The 5,880-nt window shown below is 45.6% G+C and overlaps 1 protein-coding gene across 1 annotated transcript in view; it reads left to right on the forward strand.

Moving 5' to 3' along the window:
* Positions 1-5,880, forward strand: part of NCR3 (natural cytotoxicity triggering receptor 3) — a 27,039-nt gene that overhangs the window by 1,374 nt on the left and 19,785 nt on the right. The gene's annotated exons all lie outside the window — the stretch shown is intronic.

Here is a 5,880-nt window from a genome sequence, read left to right on the forward strand (position 1 = left end):
CTCCGCGGCAGGGCTCCGACTAACGGCCCATCCGGGCAACCGCCGCCCCCGGGAGCGCCCCCCCACTCCCGCCTCCTTCCGCGCCTAGACACGCCTCTTAATTTGCATAAGGGGCGGAGCGCGTTCTACTCTATCCCTCATTACTTCCAGGGCTGCTCTAATTAAAAAAAAAAAAAAAGGCGGGGCGTGAGGAGCAGGCGTAGTTATTTGCATAAAAAGGAGGGACTTACAGGCGCTTGGACACCGATTGGCTGAAGAGGCGGACCTGCGTCGGCAGTTGAGAGGTGGGGCGGGGATGTGGCCCCGGCGGTTGGGGCTCAGAATTTGCACGGGGGGAGGAAGAGGCGGTGCGTGCGTCGTGTGTTCGTGGGAAGATGGGAGCGGAGAGACGTAGGGACGCCAACCGTGGAAGGAAAAGATGCAAGCCCCTCGTGCTTCCAGCAGAGGAGAGGAGCGGGAGGACGGGCGGAAGGGATCAGCTGCTGAGGGCGGAGCATACGTAACCGGGGAAGAGTTTCAACTCACGCATTCTTTCGCGAGACGTGAAAGAGTCAGAGGGGCGGGGCCTTTCATTTATTAAATCATGTAATGCAAATGAGATGGGTAGACAGGCCAATCGAAGAGTCCTGGGGAGTGTATCAGCTGCCTGGCGCCTCACGGGCAATCTTTAGGTAGTTCTGTTTATTTGCATATTATATGCAAATCATTTGAACAAAGATAGGCTAGGAATGACCTATTCATCAAAATATTGGCAATCAGTGACAAGACGGACATTTAGTTTTATAACCTTTAATTTTCAAGATGTTTGTATATCTGATATTGTTGGTAATTTGCTTTCTTTTCACAATGGGTTTCATTCTACAAAATGCAATGCTTTTCCCTCCTTTGTATCCTTTTACTGTCCTATTTATTACTGTGTACCAATCAGACCTACTACCCCTTCACCAAATCATTCTAAAACTATGTTTTGAAGGCGCCAGAGATATGTACAGAATATTTTAGAAGCAGGGGAATAAAATCAGACCTTGCCTGGGGCGGGGGGGAGGGGTTCTGAAATGCTTCTAGAAAAACGTGACTCTTACTAAGAGATACGAAGAAATAAGATTTAGCCAGGTTTGAGAAATAAGACTGGCCAGGGTGCACATCTCAGGCCCAGTGAACTGATGAGTGGAGACATGGTTTGGGGACCTGTGCCTAAGCTGGTGTGGCTAAATTAAGGGACTACCATTATGGAAAATGAGAGCAGAAAAATTAGCAAGAATCAGATAAAAATACTATCTTGAGGCTCATTAAGATAGCTGAGATGACTTAAGTCCTCAAACTTTCTTAGTGATTCTCCTGTGCCCTCTCCCTTTTCAGCTACAACAGTAAAATTTCTTGGAAGAGCCATTCATACTCACTCTCCAATTTCTCTCCTCTCATTCTTCTTTTTTTTTTTTCCCCCAGAGAGGAAGTGAGAGGGAGAGAGAGAGATAGAAACATCAATGATGAGAGAGAATCATTGATTGGCTGCCTCCTGCACAGCCCTACACTGGGGGTGGAGCCTGCAACTGAGGCACATGCCCTGACCTCCTGGCCACTGAGCCATGCCAGCTGGCTCCTCTCATTCTTTCTTAAACCCACTCCAGTCAAGTATTCACTCCTAACCTTTACCCAAACTGGGTGTCAAAGACAACAGTCTCATGGTTTGAAATAGCATTTATGTGCTGATGACTCCCAAATGTATATCTTCACCGACTTGTATACACAACTATGTACTTGACATCTCCTCTCTTGGGTATCTAATAGTTCATTTCAAATTCAGTGTGTTCAAAACTGAACATTTGATCTTTAGCCCCTCAAAACCTGCTCTATGCACAGCCTTCACCATCTCAACTGATGGCAATTTTAAAACTCCGATAAAATAAAAAACCTTGGACTCCTCATCAATTCTGTTTATCTCACTGCCCACTTTCAATCAGACAGGAAATCTTATCCTGAGAAAATATCTAGAATCCAACCTCTTCACTTCCACTTCTTCTTTTTTTTTTAAATATTTTTATTGATTTTTTACAGAGAGGAAGGGAGAGGGATAGAGAGTTAGAAACATCCATGAGAGAGAAACATCCATCAGCTGCCTCCTGCACACCCCCTACTGGGGATGTGCCCACAACCAAGGTACATGCCCTTGACCGGAATCAAACCTGGGACTCTTCAGTCCACAGGCAGACGCTCTATCCACTGAGCCAAACTGGTCAGGGCTCCACTTCTTTTACTTTGATCTGAACCATCCTCATCTCTCACCTGCGTTACAGCAACAGCCTCCTAACTGGTCTGAGTCTACACCTGCTCCTACAGTTATTGTATTTTCTACACTGCAGCCTTTTTTCAAAGGAGGCCTCAAAGGACTCCTTTGCTCAAAGCTGTCTCTGTTTTTCTCAGAATAAGGGCTAAAGTTTTTACAGTGAGTTATGAGACCCTAGATGAGTTGGCCTCTTTTATGTCTCTGATTTTATTACTCTCTCTTTTTAAAAAAAATATATTTTTATTGATTTCAGAGAGGAAGGGAGCGGGAGAGAGAAAAATATCAATGATGAGAATCATTGATTGGCTGCTTCCTGCACGCCCCCTACTGGGGATCAAGCCCACAACCTAGGCATGTGCCCTTGACCGAATCAAACCCGGGACCCTTCAGTCCACAGGCCGTCACTCTATCCACTGAGCCAAACCGGCCAGGGCTGATTTTTATTACTCTCTTCGCTTACACAGGCATGGCTCCCCTTGGGCCCTTTTGCTCCTTTCCCCTCTGCCCAGTCGGTCTCTTCTGAGCCTTCCCTAAGTCTAACTACTATCCTGACTTCTAACAACATATATTAGTTTTACCTGTTTTTGTTCTCTATAAAAATGGAATTGTACAGTAAGGGCTGTTTTTGTTGTTAATCTTCACTGGAGGATTATTTTTTCCATTGATTTTTAGAGAGAGTGGAAGGGAAGGAGAGGGAGAGAGAAACATCAATGTGAGAATGACACATTGATTGGTGGCCTCCCGCACACGCCCCGACCAGGGCCAGGATCAAACTTTTAACCCAGATACATGCCCTTGATGGGGAATTGAACGTGAGACCCTTCAGTGTGCCAGCGACGCTCTAACCACTGAGAACATTGGCCAGGACCAGTGAGGGCTCTTTGTGTCTGTCTTTTTCTGCTCAACATATTAATGAATTTCACCCATGTTGTTGCATGTAATTATAGTTTGTTCATTCCTATTGTTGTATAATAATAGTCTATTGTGTGAATATAAACCAATTTACTTATCCTGAATGAACAAATTATTTAAGATTCCCAGATATTTTTTTCTTTAAAAAAACACACACAAACACCAACATTTTTATTGATTTCAGAGAAGAAAGGAGAGGGAAAGAGAGATAGAAACATCAATGATAAGAGAGACTCATTGATCGGCTGCCTCCTGCATGTCCCTTACTGGGGATAGAGGATTGAGCCCACAGCCCAGGCACGTGCCCTGACTGAGAATCAAACCGTGACCTCCTGGTTCATAGGTCGACACTGAACCACTGAGCCATGCCGGCCGGGCTCTTTTCTTTGTTTTTGGTGTCACCAGTGTTGTTGTGAAGATTAAGTGAATTAATACACAGAAAGCATTTTTTTTTTTTTTTTTTAGAAACAAAAGCCAACTTCATTTGGTCATTTCTCATTTGGAAGTACTCCTCGATGACATCGTATGCCTGAGACTCTTTGCCATAGTCCTAGAAAAAGGTCATATGGGCCCAGCTGGCGTGGCTCAGTGGTTGAGGATCGACCTATGAACCAGGAGGTCATGGTTCTATTCCAGGTCAGGGCACATGCCTGCTTGCAGGCTCGACCCCCAGTGTGGGGTGTTCAGGAGGCAGCTGATCAATGATTCTATCTCATCATTGATGTTCCTATCTCTCTCTCCCTCTCCCTTCCTATCTGAAATCAATAAAAATATGTTTAAAAATTTTTTCTTATAAGTCATTCTCAGGGATCTTGTTGACTTCAATGTCTTTAAGTCTTGTAATACGGCTTTACTATGCCAGCTTTGTATAAGTTTCTGCAGAACATGTTCACCTAAGCAGACTCATTGGCTGGCTTCAGAAAGCATTAGCATGGTATCCAGTATATAGTGGTGTTAGGGTTTTTGGCTGTGACTCGGGCTGTGAAAGCATTCACAACTTAAGGAAGAGATAGATGCAGAGAGAAAGTTTTATTATTTTTACTCTCCCCAAAGGGAAAGGGCCTGGTGCACGCTAACCAATACAAGGGCCAAGAACAAAAGGCTGCTCCCCTTTAAAGCCTTGGCTGCTGTTGCTAGGTGACGAGGAAGGGAGGAGGGCTTGGGGGCTGGAGTTGAGCATACATGGGGGGTTGTCTTTGAAAAGTCTGTTTGTTTTTTAGTCTGGGCAGATGTCCTAGGGAGGTGTCTTTATCAGCATCTTCACCCAAACCTGTATGTAAAACATGCAAAGAGTAAAAGTTATGGGAGAGATCAACCAAAGGACTTGTCTGCATGCATATAAGCATAACCAATGGACACAGACACCAGGGGGGGAGGGCATGAGTGGGGGGATGGGGGGAACAATGGGGGATAAGGACACATATGTAATACCTTAATCAATAAAGAAAAAAAGGTAAAAGTTATGAAGAGTTCAAAAGAGGCTTTGTTTGAAGAGGAGGGGAGAAGGGAACTTCCTACTAATTATCCCTGATTTGTAAAAAACAGCAGCGAGGAGGGGTATGTATGCAAGAACGTAGCCCTGAGAGTAGCTTGTCTTGTCTTGCAGTTTGAACAGAGGGGCTGTTTGAATCAGAGGAGCTTCTCATAAGTCGTGGAAGGCCACAGCAAAGAGAAAGGGAGGCCTGTTTTTCTTGTTTTCACACTCACAGGTAGGTGCTTAATAAAGGCTCATGATCTCATCCTCATCTGAAGTGCTGGGAAGTCGCTGCAGCATTCTTCAGGGTGCCAGCCTGGCTTCCCATTGTGAGGGCCAGCATGGGTGACCTCAGGGGCCCAGTGTGTCCTCAGTACAGGAAGCAAGCTGGGCAATTGGGTTCCCTCTTTGCAGGGAGTCAGGAAAGCTGAAATAGTGGCTAGTGACTGGGGGTTGCTGGTCAGCTCACCTGGACCCCCTGGAGGAAAGGTTCAGGGATAGTCTCACTGAGCTCTTTGGCTTCTACCTTCCCAGGGGGTTGGCTGTCTAACCCTTTCTGCCGTCCAGGGACCCTGTATCCCTAGCATCTGCCCTCAGCGTCCTCCGAAGCCAAGCCCCCTCCCCCTTCATTAGATAGCTTCAGTTTTATAGCTTGTCCCCAAAAGAACCTCAGAGACTCATTTAAGACTTAAATTGTCGGGGCTTATAGTGTTGTGAATCCTTTACTTCATTCAATTACACTAGTTCTTTCATCCATCCATCTGTCCATCCATCCATTCAGTTTGTTGTTGTTGTTAATCCTCACCTGAGGACATTTTTCCTTTGATTTTTAGGGAGCGTGGAAGAGAGAGGGAAAGACAGAGAGAAACATCAATTGGTTGCATCCTGCACATACCCCGACCAGGGAGGAACCTGCAACCAAGGTACGTGCCCTTGACCAGAAACAAACCCGGGACCTTTTGGTCCACAGGCCGATGCTCTATCCACTGAGCCAAACTGGCTAGAGCCATCCACTCAATTTTAAAGATTATTGAGGGCTAATGATATGTCAGGCACTGCAGGGTGGATCATGTTTATCTTTCTTTTCAGGTGAAAGACTCAGAGAGGCTGAGTGATTTGTTAAGGTCATAAAGCTTATAGTGATGGAGAATGTTGGTTCAAGATAATCCTTGCTCTTCACGATAGGCCTGGGTCCCTCCCTCCCTCCCTC

This window comes from Myotis brandtii, unplaced genomic scaffold, assembly GCF_000412655.1.
Source record: "Myotis brandtii unplaced genomic scaffold, ASM41265v1 scaffold130, whole genome shotgun sequence".
Taxonomy (NCBI): domain Eukaryota; kingdom Metazoa; phylum Chordata; class Mammalia; order Chiroptera; family Vespertilionidae; genus Myotis; species Myotis brandtii.